This window comes from Hemitrygon akajei, unplaced genomic scaffold, assembly GCF_048418815.1.
Source record: "Hemitrygon akajei unplaced genomic scaffold, sHemAka1.3 Scf000034, whole genome shotgun sequence".
Classification (NCBI taxonomy): Eukaryota; Metazoa; Chordata; class Chondrichthyes; order Myliobatiformes; family Dasyatidae; genus Hemitrygon; species Hemitrygon akajei.
In genome coordinates, this window is record NW_027331920.1 from 10,557,558 (window position 1) to 10,574,164 (window position 16,607).

Here is a 16,607-nt window from a genome sequence, read left to right on the forward strand (position 1 = left end):
GGGCCATATTCAATTATTCCAGTCCCAGAATATGACGCGGCCGTAAAAGACAGTGGTGTGGGCATTTTACAATTCCTTTCTGTGTGACAGAAAGAGAATATTGAATTTAAATGTAAAGCCTAAAGCAGGAATGAATTGAGAGATATTAAGAACAATGATCGAATGTTCACCTGGGATAACAACACTGCATACCAGTAATTTTAGTTCGGTCAGGAAACCATTCTACACGTGGAAACTCCTGGCAGCAGTCAGCATGTTCCCCATTTTTTCCATTGGAAGTTCCCACAGATTGCGGCCGTGTGGCCTAATGGATAAGGCGTCTGACTTCGGTGCTTCGATCGAAGTCATCAGAAGATTGCAGGTTCGAGTCCTGTCACGGTCGTTTTACTAAATTGGTGATTTTGGCTCCATTCTGAATCTCACTCTCTGCAGCATGGTTGTCCCAGTTCCGCGTGGGGATTAATCGAAGTATACCACCTCAGTGGAAAATGTAATGCCACGTCATTGTTATACGCATCACATAATATTATACGTCTAGTCTGTGAGGTATTTCTGCAAACACTTTCAGAAACAATTCACTGGAGCTCCTCAGATGTTCAGGTGGAGCTGTTGTTGGGACGGAAAGTTTATTTCACATTCAGCTCTGTCTCCGAGCACACCTTTTCGGCGAGAATTCCCCACCCAGTACCGACGGTACATTCTCCTGTCTCCAACCCTCCACCTATTCTTGGACTCAGCGCGCTGTTTCTCTGCCTGCTCTGGATATCTTCATAACTAATTGCAGACGGGGCATCACCGCCTCAACATCAGGAATACTCACTTCAAATCGAACCTTACCCGGTGTGAATGCACATCCCCTCCAATCTGCCAACATCAGTGTCAAAGTTACAATCGATCCCACTGTCAAAGTGGTTGCTGTTGTAAATTGGCGGTCTGATCTCTGCATGGTGAGAGCAGGTGGTAATAGATGGTAATAGGACCTAGTTGAGTCATTACCTGTTCAGGTAAACACATTAGAAAGTTGATACCAACTCACTGGAGACAAGTAAACCCGAACGTTGAAGTTAGGACCTCTGTGCACATGGATGTTGTCTGCTCATAGCGTGTTGAAGGGCGTGCCGATGCAGAGTGCAATCAGCTAAACTCTTTGCCGTGCTGCCAACTCAATCCGAGCAGGAACCAGGCCCTATCTGCTCTCAAGTGTGCTCAGCACGAAATCCGTCAGTTCGCCTCGAGACGGCAGTATTTCCGCTAGCATTTCCTTTTCCTCCATGTCACAGGAAGCTACGGCTTTATCGGTCACTTGAGCGATGGAATTTTGCACTGGGGTATGGGATTCATTATCGAACGTGCCGTCGTTCTGACGATACCGGAGATATAATGAAAAACGAAAAATAAAAGGGAGGAAGAGTTTAATAATCGGTAGGAAGTGAAGGTCGGGAGCTGCGTTCGCCGAAGGTTCTGTTGCCGTGCTCTGTCACTCCCGGATTCTAAACGAGTTTTATTCTACCTGCTGCCATGTTCTCTGATGAGGGCCAATTCTATAGTGTCAAGATGGAAAACACTGCGACTGCCTCCGGGAAGAACTTAGATATTATCTTTATCAATTAATGGAATAATTGACAGAAACGGACATTTCTTTACACTGATGAACTGTTGCTTGAACTTGGTCTTCGTTACCCCGTAAATAAAAGTGTTTGTGCAGCAACTTAATGTCAGCAACATCTCCCCGGAGTTGTTCTGTGCGTTAGATGTGGGAATTCCGGGATATATCCAGCGTTCCTGATAAACACATCTGCTCCAGGGTGGGGAGCAGGTGGTCGCAGTGATCTGGTGTCTGGCACTCTGGTAGCATGGAAGAACAGAGAGATGAAGAGGACTGCGGTGGTGATGGAAGATGAAATAGTCAGAGGAACAGAGGCTAGATTCTGTCGACTCGACAGTGGCACCTGGACGGTATGTTTCTCCGAGGCGTCAAGGTCAGGGAAGTCTCTGATCGCTCCACGGCATTCTCACGGGGGAGTGTGAGCAACCAGAAGCCGAGATACATCTGACCACCGGTAACATACACGGAGAAATAGCACACACTGAAGAGAGATTTTATGGAGCGAGACAGAAAGCGGACAAACAGGACATTCAAGGTAGTTATATCTGGACCACTGCCTGTGCACTCTCCAGTGAAGGTAAGGACAGGATGATCTGGCAGGTGCATTTGTGGCTGAAGAACTGGTGTAGGAGGGAAGGATGGATTATCGGGATCATTTTTTTTAGGGAGATATCTGTGGAGGCCGGGTTATTTGATATATAAAAGGCAGAAATTGCTAGATACTTGATTAATAGGGGCATGAAGGGTTACGAGAAGACAAGATTGGGCTCAGAGAGATCGGAGCAGACTCGATGATCCAACTGGCTTAGAGCTTTTTTCGTATATGTTACGGTCTTATTGTCTAAAACAGAGCTAGACCGGCAGGGTCAGTTGGGAGACCCGACAGGATGCGTCTGATCGCAGAGTGTCAACAGAAGATGGAAACCGGAGGGATGTGGCGAAAGGTATTTGCCGGGGAGGGAGTTGAGTGATGATTGCAGAACGCAGCAGAAATTAGACAAGGGGCATGGATAGCGAGGGTGGCACTTCACATTGGTTTAGAGCGGAACAAGTTTCAGGCTTGTGCGCGGCACGGGGTCATTTGTTCTCTCATGTAGCTGCATCCACTAGTTAAAGTGGAGACCGGTGCATACTTAAATGATGGAGGAGCTGTGGGCGTTGGTGTCCGGCATAGGAGAGGAGCTGAGTCATGGGAGGATTAACCATGGTCATGCAGATTGCCAGCGCTAATTTTAGGGGCTGTTTGGCCTCCTGTGCTTTGCTCTGCTGCGAGTACCGGAACAACCACAGGGTCGGTCCATTGCAGTTCGCAGGCAGCCTGTGTGCTTCGCGTCCCTCACTGTGTTAACGAGATGGGTGGACAGTCAATCTCCCAGAACTGCTACTCCTCCCTGAACTCTCAGTGATCAACCCTCCGACGCTCCACCCATTCCTCAGGGGGCCACTGCGCAGGATCGGAAAGGCGACAGAAAGTTGCAGTCTCAGCGAAATTGATGTCGGGCATTGTCCTTTCCAGCTCCAAATGCATCTTCGACAGGCGATGATCAGAGATAGGTCATCGATCACTAAGTATGCCCATCACCCAGGACACGCACTCTTCTCATTGCTACCGTTAGGGGGAGTTAACGGTGCCTGAACACCCACATTCGACATTTCAGATACAGTTTCTTACCCTCCACCATCAAATTTCTGAATAGAAAATGAGCCCATATATAAGCCCACATAATTTCACTCCCTTTATGAACTACGTATACATTGCAAAATACGTAATTAATAGTAATATATATTTCTCAATGTAATTTAATCTTTTATAACTTTGTATTGTCTGTCTTAGTGCCATAAGACAACAAATGTCTAGCTATGCGCCTGTGATATTAAACCTGATTCTGACAACCCCACCGTCAAACACACGGCGCTCCCTCCCGGGACCCTCGGTCATAAGACTCTCCGAACTCATCCACATCCCCCGCCCGCCCCCATCACTTCCAAGGTCACGCCCAGCCACAGCTCCCTTCTCAGATCTGTTACTGATTACGTCTCCGAGCCCCTCGTCCACCCCAATCCTTTCTCTCTAAACAATTATCATCCCCTCCGACAGCAACATTACCTCCAACGGTATCCGCACCACGCCCCTCCCTGGCCCCTCATCGAATGTCCCCTCTCCACACGCTGATTCTTAATATCACTGTTCTCTGATTCTCACACCTCCAATTCCAGATGTCACTGTCTCTCTGCAAGATGCCGTTATGGGTTTGGTGCTTCGCCCCGAGTAGATTGACTGCCGTGTGAATGGATGGCGGTGGTTAAGAGGGGGAACGTTGTGGGTATGGCGTCTGTCCAGTGATAGCTGGTAAGTCTGGCATTACCCCACGGACAGGTTATCCTCCTGCGCTCTGACTATCCGAGCCACCAACTCAGACCTATCTAACCTCACGGCATGTGATACCAATATGGTGGGAGAGACCATATGGGCTGTTGGCCCACGTTAGTAATGTGACTGCTGGCATTCTCCCTGACGGTGTACCTCTCCGGTTCCACACGCCCCTCCCCTCACCCCCGGCGGCGTCACTATCAGCTGACAGTTTTCCACAGAGTGGTTCAGTGTTGGAAGGGAAGAGGGGTGAGCTGTTAGTGTGGGTGGGTCAGCATGCTGTTTTCACTGCCCAAGGAGCTGGTTATTCCCGGTGGGCCTGAATGTACCTTCCCAATGAACAGTCGGATTTGACAGCAGCGAGCGTTTGTCAAGACATTCAGACCAATTTAATGCAAATAGCGTCGGTTTTATTGATTCATGCAGTTAATTTCGGAAATGGTTATACCACCGCGGGACAGATGTCAGAAAGGCAGTGTGGTCTGTAGTGAGCTCCGAGAAGGAGCTGCCACATGCCGTGAAAAAAGAAATATTAGAACCCCTGCGACCATCAGAGTACACGAGAGTATTTGCAGTTACATCAACACAGGAAGTGGATTATATCAAACATCCGCCGGCTGTTCTGCCCAGTATTTACACAGCTCTGGTGCCGAAAACCCGTGCGGTCTGACAAAAGTGGCCCGTGTCTCTTGACTTTCCGCCGTGCACTCGCATAAGAGACACAGACATCCACTCGAACCTCAAATGTCAGTCTGGGATTCCTCGCGGTTTTGGACGTGTTCTTTATCGTACTGTTACGCCGGGAATGAAAGAGATCCTATGAAACGTCCAATCTGTATGGTAATCGTGACAAATCGAACCAGGCCGACAAGGTAATATCATTTCTGGGCCACATCGCATTACAAAGGTCAAATAGTTCTGCGTCAACCGAAGGACCACAGTTGCCAACGTCTCAGAACTGGGCTCCGAATACAGCCACTCTGCGGCCCCTGTGAGAGTAGGTGATGATCCCACACGGGTTGGTCTCGGGTATTCGGATGTCTGGCACTACCCACGGGTGAATAGGCCAGTGCTGAAAATACTGAGTGGCGGTGTTGGGAGTGAATTAACAGTGGAGAGCATGCAGAAAGTGGCGTTTAACAGGAAGCAAGCGGAGGATCCAAAGCGTCCTCGTTGGCCTCACGGGGCCGGGCAGTCGAATCCGCCAGTGGCAACGAACCATATCTCATCACTGAAAGATATAACAGAGAGTTGAGGGAAATGTTACTGAGTGTGGAAGAGCAGTCCCTTTACTGAAAGTATTGTTGTCTTCATCATTAAACCGGTCCCCCTCCAAAGAAAAAAAAAAACAGCGGCGTCACAGAAGCAATGGGTGACTTATTGCTAGAATTTTCTAATCTAGAAACTCCCGTGTCTGTAGTCTGACTTCGTACGCCCATGGGATTCTTTATTTCCGCCCTCACAAGCAAAATCACATCCCTTCAATATTGTCGTGACCACAGGTGTACACAATCCTGCAGGTGAAGTCTAAACAACATGATGAACAGTTGTCAGGTGACCTCCCAACTCTGGGTGCCAATGATTTTACAGCTGCAGGGCAACGGGTCAGACATCTTCACCATCTCTCTGTCTGTGTCTCCAATCCCACCGATCCACCTACATTTATCCAGAGGGATCCACTGTATGTCACCTTTCAGATATCTTACAATTTGGGACCGTGTCAGACCTCTTGTTTACCTGTTCAAAACACCTGATCAAATTTATGGAACGTGATTTTCCTTCTACAAAGTCACCCTGGCTATGCCTAATCACTCCAACCTTTCCAAATAGAGCTGGATCCTGTATCCCAAAACCCGCTTCGGTAACTACTTCGCCTCATGAACTGGAGGTAAATCTTGCAGACGGGTTTGATAGAGGCGGCGGCGAACGGAAACATAATTCGGGAGGGGAATGGGATATGTCAGAGGGAATAAACAGTGACGTATTGGGACATTGTGAGGAAGGAGTGGCGGTGAACCTACAGACAGTAGGTTGGATTGTACTGCGCCTACTTTAATGCGAGAAGTGTGGGAACAAGGGAGCTGTATTTCGAGAGCAGCTCAGTACATGGAACTACGGAGTTATGGCCATAACTGAGGCTTTGTTGTTACAAGGGCAGGAATCGCTTCTGGATGTTCCAGTGTTTCTTTGTTTCAAACGGGACTGGGGGAAAAGTGCAACAGTCGGATAATCTCACAGCAGCACAAATGGGGGAGTTGTGATCGGATCAGTTAGTGAGTCAATGTGAATGGAGGCAGAATCCGGAAGAGTAGATATGCTTCTGGAAGTATGAAGTTGACGGACCAGTTAAATAGCCAAATAACGACCGAGCAAAAATTCAGGAGATTGATTTTGGAAATATGTAAGTATAAAGACGTTTATTATTGTGACATTAACTTCCCTTATATTGACTGGAACCTACTTAGAGAAAAAGGTTTAGATTGGCATAATCTGTTCGAGGAACACATAAGTGGTTTCGACTCATTAGAAGGCAGTACATCTGAAGCAAACGCCATATTAGACCGATGAACCAGGTCACCTGCCATATTTCTCAATGCGATACTGCCAGACCTCCTATCAGAGACAGTGACCACAACTCCTATTCTTTACCCTGGCATTGAATGAGGATAAGAAGAGACGGTATTATAAATCAGTTGATTGGTGGGAGAGCGAATTACGATGCTATTAGTCAGGAAGTTGTAAACGTAAATTGGGAAGAGATCTACACAGGGTAATGCACAACTGAACTGTGGAATTTTTTTAAAGGAAGAACTAGCATGTTCTTCTGGATAGGTTTGTCCCAATGAGACAGGGTCGGCGATGGTAGAGTAAAGGAGTCATGGTTGATAAGAGATAATCCAGAGAGAGGAAGAAGCAGATTTAAAATTGAAGCAGCAGACTTATGATTTAGGAAGCAGGGATCAGAGAGGTTTCAAATGAACTACAAGTTGGCCAGACAGGAGCTTTGAAACCCAAAGGCCATTTACACCTATGTGAAGATCAGACGGATGACTGCGTAGGACCGATCAGGAATAACAGAAGAAATATGCGCCTGAGGTCGGCCCAGATAGTGAAGGTCCTTAATGTATATTTTCTTTCAGTGTTCACAATTGAGAGGGAATTTTTCAAATGTGAGCATGATGTAGAAGAGGCTGATGTGCTTGAACATATCGATGTTTAGAAAAAGGATGAGCTGAAATTTTCGAGAACATTAGGGTATATAAATTCCTATTGCCGGAGGGGATGTATCCCAGTTTTCTACAGGAAGGGACGGAAGGTACTGCTGCGCCTTCGATAATGACCTTTCTATGTCATCTGGCTATTGCAATAGTATCATAGTTATTCCAGCTGTTATTCCTTTGACCAAGGAAAGAAACACGGAAAACGCTGGGAATTGCAGACCAGTAAGCCCAAAGTACGTACGGTTAAACTGTTGGAGGATATATTTCGACAGTATTTCTGGACAGTTGATGAACGATAGTCTGATCATGGCTGTGAGAGGGTCAGGACATGTCTCAGGAACGGAATCAAATTCTTAATTATTAGGCAAAGCACACTGATGAAGATTTTAGGAAAACTTTCTCAACTATGGGCGGCAGACTAACGTGGCTACTGTCGATAGAACTAGCTTACCCACAGAAAACAGTGAGTGGTAACAGGTGGAGGGTATTTCGCTTGGAGATCGGTGACCAGTGGTGTTCCGCAGAAATCTGTTCGGGAAGCGGGTGATTAGGCTGTTCCATTTCCAGATGACATTTCGGGATAGTGTTGATTGTGATGTAGGTTAGAAGAGGGCAATGAGGAATGCAAAGTTGGGCTGAGAATTGGCAAGTCTGAGCTCAATGTGGAAAAGTGTGAAGTGATACACTTTGCAAAGTCGAATTTCAATGCAAAATGCAGGGTTCATGACAGGTTCATTATCAATGTGCAAGAACAGAGTCATCTTTAGTTTCACGCTCATAGAGTCATCAAAGTTGACACGCAAGTTGAACAGACTGTTATGAGACTGTATGAGATGTTGGCCTCAGTCGTCGAGGGGTTGAGTTCAAAGCTGCGAGTAATGTTGCCGCTCATTTAAACTTGGGATATTGTGCTCAATCCTGGTCGCCTCATTCCAGAAAGTATGTAACAGCTTTCGAAGCTGAAAAACTGAGATTTACCAGTATGCTGCCTGGACTAGAGGGATATTCATATGAGGATAGGTTTAGCGAGCTATGGATTTTCCTTTTAGAGCGAAGTGGGTGAAAGGCGACTGCATAGGGTTGTACAAGATAAACGGCATAGCTCATGTGGATGGCCAAATACATTTTTCCCAGTGTGGAAATAACTATCAGGAGATATAAATTTAAAGTATTTAGACGGAGGTATAGGGGCTGCCTGGCGTATGTATTTACACATAATGGTGGGTGTGTGGAACGCGGTGTCAGGAGTCCGCTAAGAGACATATCTACCAGGTACATTTAAGAAACTCTTAGACATATGGATAATAGAAAAAAAAGACGGTTCTGTAGGAATGAAGGTCTTGAGTCGGCAACAATCAAGGATAAAGGGCGAACATAGAGGTCTACTGTTCTATATTTTCTGTTCCTGACCGACCGTCAGCATGAGCACCCACCTGATAACGCAGCGTCTCTGATTCATTAACTGACCCTATCACAGTCACAATATTCCCCTGCACTTACCCTTGCGACAAACCACGGAACTCCACTGGCTCCCTAATCGTGGTTGTGGAAAAAACAAATAAAGAATTAGAGACCGCACATCAACCAGTTAACTGTGACCAACTCTTCCCTTATCACTGCCACCCGACGCCTGAACCCTTCCAAAGATGCTCAGCGGCAGCGCCGGGATACCAGCTCACCTTCCCTCTGGGCACACTGACCCCTTAGAAGTCAACATCAAGTTCAACAATCCCACCAAATTCCTTTCCTCTATTGATGCCGGACCGGAGAGTTCTCTGGAACACTGACCGAGCTTCTCTCTCGGGACACACAGTGTAGCCTTTCACACCGTTTCACCCCTCAATGGAGCAGTGTGATAAACGAGCCTTCTATCTGACAGCGCCAGAGCGTTCCCACCATTCCGTAGGCACTGACACCCAACCAATACTGCAGCGGCTCTGGTTCATTTACCGCCCCGCTCGCACACAGAACATTCCACATCCGTTTACACTCTTTCACCTAAAGCTACAGACTGTTTGAAGGATAAGATGAAGGTATAAAATCAGCTCAACAATAGATGTAGTTTTGAAGAATGATTTGGAAAATCATGGACCATTGAATAGCTGGAGAGAGGACGTTTCATATGGGGGATTTGGGATTGGAGCAGAGTGCGTAGCATAAGAGAGGATGAAGAATTCCTTTCGCTAGAACACAGAAGATAGAATAGTACAGAACAGTGCAGGCCCTTCGGCCGCAATGTTGTTGTCGACTCTTAAAACCTGCCTCCCATATAACCCCCCACATTAATAGAACATGCTGTAGTACAGCACAGCACATGAGGATCAGAAGATGCTGAATTTGAAGAATTAGTTGCAATGGATGTGGAGGCCATGTTTGTGATTTTATTTAAGGCGGAGTTTGATCGGCTTTTGATTCGTAAAGGTAACAAAGTACAGAGATTAAAAAAGGAGAAATGAGGCGAGCGGGATAACAAATGAGGCAAAATAACATGGTGGAGAGTCTCGATGGTCCGAATGGTTCAATACATCTTCCACATCTCATTATCTTATCGAAAACTAATTATAAATCGTCCGTGTACCGCTACCTGGTGATGAGATTTTTGAGTCATTATTGAGGGTGAAACTTTGGAGTATCATGTGATAAAACAGTCTCAGGCCAGCAGGTTTTTTACAGGAGTGATCTTGATTGAGAAATCTGTCCAGAAAATTTGAAAAGCTTAAGAATTTATTGCAGGGCTCTGTCATCGAACAGCATTCAGCCATTCACTTTTAGAGTCCAGGACAGTCGTTCAAACTGTCCCTTCCCTTTGAAAGAGCAGCGTGAGCAGATGGGGTTCACCACGGAAGAATTTCCACCCCTCTGTCAGCGTGAGCACCCTAATGATACATTGCCTCGGATTTATTTATCGCCTCGCTCAGAGAGACAACCTTCCTCATGAATTTAGTCGCCAATTCCGAGCCTTTGGCTGCTAATTGTTTTTTGGCGCCAGAATCTGAAGAAGCCTCAGTCGTGTGCAGCGAAGTGAACCCAGAGACGTGGTTCACTGCTCGCTCAGCAGGACCTACACAATGCAGCCTCGCACAACACGGGGATTCATGGTGCCTTCATGCGAGTGGTTGTCTTTAAATGGGACAGTGATAATGGTCTGATTCTGACAGTGCATGAAGTGACTTTGCAGGAAGGTGGGAAAAAGATGCTGACTAACTGTGTCTGGGCATCCAAAACGGGACACTACATGGTGGCTCTGCTTTATGCTCTCCGTTGTCTCGGAGCACCAGCAATGAAATTCAGATCTTTTGCCCGGGACAGGGATTGGGAGAGGGAAGAGTGGTTGTTGGTTACCCCGGGTGAAATCTTGTGTTTCACTTTCCAGTGCTGTAACTGCATGGGGTTAAGGCATTTGCTATTGGTGACGTGGTGGGAGTGATGGATTCACCCTCGGAGTAAGTGTTCCTCACACCACGGGAGTCGGGTTGTCCTGTGTGGAGGCATGCTGCTGTCATTGAATATTGGGAAACTGTGGGTTCTGATGAGGAAGCTGTGCATATGATATGTTAGGAAAGCCCGTTGGCCACTGATCGTAGAAAAACCTGAATAAAGGTGTCGCTGTATGACCTACTTGAAGCAGGAATACACGAAGAAGTTGGAATTGTTGAAATGGACATTCTGCACAGTGAGCGTGCGGTTGAAATCACCTAAGTCGGAAAAGCGAAACGAACCGATTTTCCTGGTGAACACATCCATCATTGGTAAACGAGTGACGAACACCTGAGAGATGCAAAACAGCGTAATATGGCAACAGGGAAATTCCGATTCACCAGCCCCCCGCTTTCCACCCAGTTCTTCCATTCAATCAGTTGTCAAGTCATATCTGAAATCACTTTGCAGTTCCACTCAGCGCCCAGATTCCGGACCCGCGATACTTCCCCCTACACCTCCTCTCCCTTCAGTATCCCGGAACAAAAACAATCGGTTACAAACGCACCCATCATGACTCACTGCATCTACCTCAGGTTCACATTCAGATACACTGATTTATCACACTTCCTCGCCTTTTTTCAGACCGGCCTCTCGTTTCCTCAAAGAATACCTGCATATTTGTCAGGCATGATTTCCCGTTCAGATAATCATGCGCTGTTCGTCCTTTTGCACCGTGTGCATTTAAGTAACCCCAAACTCTTCCTTCATATTGGACAGCAAAAGGTTCCGAATTCCACACCCTCCTGGAAAACATTGACATTATTCGGTGCTGACAGATGTCTGGGACTTAATCTCAAACACCTGAACCAACTCCAGTTTTTCCTCCTGGTCAAGTACTTGTGTCTGACTTCAGATGCTGATAAAGAAGTTACATTCAGACGATTCTGCAGGACTCCTTCCTGAACACCTGCCTCTCTAGAGATTGAGGGGGATGGGGGTCAGACACAACGTAATGTCCGCTTTCAGCTGGTACTCACTCCTGGGTCTGTTGCTGTTGGAGGATTGTCCCAGAGCACTTGGGGAAGCATAAAGTAGATTGTAGGCGCTCCATGCCCGGTGAATGAAACGAGAACTTGTCCAGTCCATTGGATCTCCATCCCTAAAAGTGTTGTAGAATATTATAATCCTTAATACATGTCTTTGGAAACACTAATATACTAAAGCATTACTTTCAATACAAACCCTACGTTCCGCGGTGTTGTGACTACATTACAAGCTATATTAAGATCAATCTGAATCTTCACTCCCACACAGACCTCCACATGCTTATCAAGGATTTTCCTAAGTGATCTATTGTGCCTGCCTCTGACACCACCCCGGGCAACATAGCACACGCCTTCTCAATAACCATGTCAATTTCTGCTGCAGGTTTAATGGATATATGGTGCGGATCCCAAATTTACTTCTACAATCTAACTTCACACTTGTCCTGGTTGAACAACACCTACTCTTTATTAGCCTACCGCCACATCCTGTCTCTGCTCTGCTGCAGCCTACAGCAATATTCCACATTATCTCCAAGTCAGCAAAGTTTCTTGTCATCTGCAAGCTTAATATTCCAATTTACACTGCCTCATCCAGTTCATTCTGAGTCATGGAGTCATCGAGGTATAGAAGAGAACAGCACAGAAACAGGCCATTCGGCCTATCTGCTCCTTGCTGAACGAGTTAAACTGCCCGATTCCTTCGATCACCACCGGGATCCTAACCCTTCATACTCCCCCTATCTATGTTAGTATTCAAAGTTACCTTAAACTTTGAAGACGACCTCGCATGCACCAATATTTGCAGCCAGGTCTTTAAACATTGCCAGAACCTTTGAGTGAAGACGGATCCCCTCAAACTTTTCACCTTTCACCCTTAACCTCTGCTTGTATTCCCATCTAGCCTCAGTGGAAAACGCCTGAATGGTTCAAACAATCTATACCCATCATAATTATTAAACCTCTGTGAAATTTCTTCTAATAATCTGTATGCAGAAATTAAAGTCCTAACCAATTGAATATTCCCTTATAGTTAAGGTCCTTAAGACCCAGGAATTCCCTATAAAAATTCTTCTGTTCTCTTGCAAACTTGTTTATTTCTCAGTTTTGACAACTTAAACATAACTTCGCATCTCCTTTACTCAATACTTTTAGTTAAGACCAATCTGCAAACATCTTTTATTACGACCCGATCAACCTGTGACGCTATTTTCAGTCAATTATGGCCATGTATTCCCAGACCCCTTTGCTCTGCCGCACTCCTCAGTGCCCTGACTTTCACTGTTTAAGATCTACCGTGGCTGGTCCGACCGAAGATGCAAATCTCGCACTTGACTGAATTAAGTTCCATCTGCCGTTTTAAGCACAATTTCCAGCTCGCCCAAATCCCGCTGCAGGCCATGACAGTATTCCTCACTGTCTACTACATTCCCGATCTTAGTGTGGTCCCTGAATTTTACTAATCGAGTTAACTACATTATCATTCAGATCTCTTACATAGATGGCAAGCAACAACGGACACGGCATCAATCCCTACGGCTCTCTACTAGTCACAGGCCTCCAGCCAGAGAGGCAACAATGAACTTCGCTGTTCCGCAAAGCCAGTGTCTAATTCAGACTACTACCTAATCTTGAATGCATCGAAACTTCTTGACCAAACGCCCACGCGGGCCCTTCTCAACTGGAATACTGAAATCCATGTATACAATGTCCATAGCCTTGCTTTCATCAACTTTAGTGACAACGGCCTCAATAATGTATAGGCAGGAAGCTAAGCTGATTAATCCTCATCCATGTTAAAACAGATACTTATGTATCCATTCGATTAGAATACCTTCAACTAATTTTGCAACTATCACTAACCGGCTGACCACCCGATAGTTTCCTGCTTCATGATTACAGCAACAACATTACCTATACTCCAGTCCTCTGATACATCACATACTGCTGACTATCACTTTTAACACGCCGGTGATGTTTCCACTTGCATCCCTAAGTTGCGACAGGGCAACAGACACTCCCTCCTCTGTGAAGATTTTGCCGCTTTGCCTCTGTGCTATAGATGCTGTAGCGGTCTACTGACTAAATACAGATGAAAAAGAAAAATCATTTATGACCTCCCCACTTCGTTTGACTACACACATGGAATACCATTCAGTTTTCCCAGAGGAATAAATTTTGTCCTTTGCAATGCTTTTGTTCATAACATATATGTAGTATCCTCGATCATTCCCCTTTACCTGTCTTTTGGGGAAAACTCATGCCTTCCTTTGGCGCTCCTGATTTCTTTTTATGTGTTCCATTGCATTAGGGTTACTCCATAAAAACATATGTTGTTCCTACTTGCTTATACGTGATATACATCTCCAGTTCTTCTCAGCCTGCGCCTCCACATCTCTAGATAACCACGGTTTTCTACACTTGTAATTTTTACCTTTTACATACAAGCATTGTACTCTCATAACGACAATTCTCAAAACCGCCAACTTAACAAATACATAAGTGTCTGAAACAGCCTGTCCCAGTTGACAGACGACAGATTCTTTCTGATACCATCAAAATTGGGCGTTCTCATACCTTCCGAGTTTTGTTGTTTGAAATAGTGGTACAGCCGTGCCATGTCAGGTCCCTGATAGACTTCCCAGCTGACGTGTATTCCGACCCAGACCGATTCATTGTAACGGCGGAACTGTTGACAGAGGATGGAGTTCTTACTGTACGGATTTGTAAGAGGGGTTCTTTGATGTGCGTTTCGGAATTGAGGAGGAAGGCTAGCTTACGGGGAAGCAGAACGATATGAGCATAGCAACGAACAGAATGTTATGACACTGACCAGTGTAAGGGCTTAAAGTAGCAGAAGTTCCTCTGAACAGATACACTCAGTAATGCGCACATGTATCAATAGTCCCTTCGTGGTCCGAAGGTACCCTGGCAAGGCGGCAGCGTATTGTAACAACCAACGTAGAGTTTTATAGCTCTCGCAAATGGGTACAATTCCCCGCCGTCCACATCATCATTCTCGGCTGTAAAGAATTCTCTGTTCTCCCCGTGATCGCGTGGGTTTCCTCCGGGTGCTCTGGTATCCTCCCATATTACAAGGACGTATTGGTCATGGAGAGTCATTGGTGGGAAGATATGTTGGCACTCGAAGCGTGCCAATCCTGGCAAACTACCGCAGCACATCCTCAGAATGTGTTGGGAGCAAATGATAACGGCGGATTTACTGTCTGTAAAAAGGTAGCTGTTACAAATCAAACATAGAACAGGGAACATAGAGGAACAGGCCCTTCGGCCTACAACACTGTGCCGGGTCAATTAAAATCGTAATCAACTGGCTAACTAAAATATGTCCCTCTCTCTTCACGTTGTCCATACTCTAACATTTTCCTTCAGCTGTCTGTCTAAATGACTGGGAAAAATCTCTAATGCAACTGTTCCCACTAAAATGAAAAGGTTGAAAGGGATATTGCATGAAGAAAGTCTTGCAGCTCTTGGGCAGTATTCCCTGGAGTTCAGGAGAATGAAGGGGGATCTCCTAGAAACATTTAGAATGTTAAAATGCCTTATCAGAGTAGATTTGGCAAAGTTATTTCCCGTGGTAGAGGATTCGAAATCAATTTGCTCCGACGTCAGAATTGATGATCGTCCTTTTAAAACTGAAATGCGGAGAATAGGTTATAGGTTAGAATAGGTTGCCACATGCGGCTTTGGAGGCAATGTCACTGGGTGTATTTCAGGCAGAGATAAATACGTTCTTGATTAGTCAGCGCATCAAAGGGTATAGGGTGAAAGCAGGGGAGTGGGGATGCAGGGAAGAATTGGATCAGCCCACTTTTGAATGGCGGAGCAGCCTAATGGCGTATTTCTACTGCTATATTTTATGGCCTTATGGTCTAACAACACAAGTCACACGCTCGAAGCATTCAGCGCACTCGGGGTGAAAAACCTTGTCCGTAAAATGCCATGGAGACATAGAGAAGTACAACACAAGCCCGTCAGCACATCTAATCCATGCAGTGACCAGTTGAACTGTTACTGCAGTCGATCTGCACCGAGACCAAAGACTTACATACCTCATCATCCATGTAATGATCTAATCTTCGCTTAAACGGTCAAATCCAGTTCGCATGTTTCACTTCTGCGGGTCGCTCATTCCACACTCTCATTATCCTCTGAGTGAAGAGGTTTTTCCTCATGTTCCTTTTAAACTTTTCAACTTTCACACTGGACCCAGGATGCTGGTTGTAGTCCCACTCAACCCCAGTGGAAAAAAGTACTCCACTCGTAATATTGTAAACATCTTTCAAAACCACTCTCAATCTTTTAAGAAATACTGACGAAACTTTTTACAATATTTCCTTGTAATGCAGATGATCCGCTTGCGGCAATATCTTTGTAAATTTTCACTGTACTGCTTCAATCTTAATTACATATTTCCTTTATAAAGGTGACCACAACAGCAGACAATACTCTAGATTGGGCTTAACCAACGTCTGAAACATGTTCAACTAAACATCTCATCTCCAGCACTCAATACATTGATTAATGAAGGCCAATGTGCTGAACGATTTCTCTATGACCGTATCTGCACATGACGACACTTTCAGCGAACTATGGACCGTATTCCAGATCACTTTGCTCTACCACATTCTTCAGTGTCCTGACGTGTGTTTAGTCCTGCCAAAGTGTAAAGCCTCGAACTTGTCTGCATTAACACATCGATACTCCCCGGCCCCAGTCTGAGAGACAACCATCTACTGCCACTATCTGGTTTCTCCCACAACGCCTTGCCTTCATCTATTTATTTTCCTGATAACTTCCTCGAAAAACTCTAAACAATGGTTAGAAATAAACTACCAGGCACGAGCCCATGCCGATGGTACTTAATTAGTCAACGTCTATCCAAATACTTCTACATCAGGTCCCTTGGAATAACTTCCAGTAAT

General features: G+C 45.6%; 1 non-coding gene across 1 annotated transcript; it reads left to right on the forward strand.

Moving 5' to 3' along the window:
• The first annotated feature begins 293 nt into the window (after positions 1 to 293).
• trnar-ucg (transfer RNA arginine (anticodon UCG)) lies at positions 294 to 382 on the forward strand. The gene is given in 2 exon segments: positions 294 to 330; positions 347 to 382. It is a non-coding gene; the product is annotated as a tRNA-Arg (tRNA).
• Positions 383 to 16,607: the final 16,225 nt, after the last annotated feature.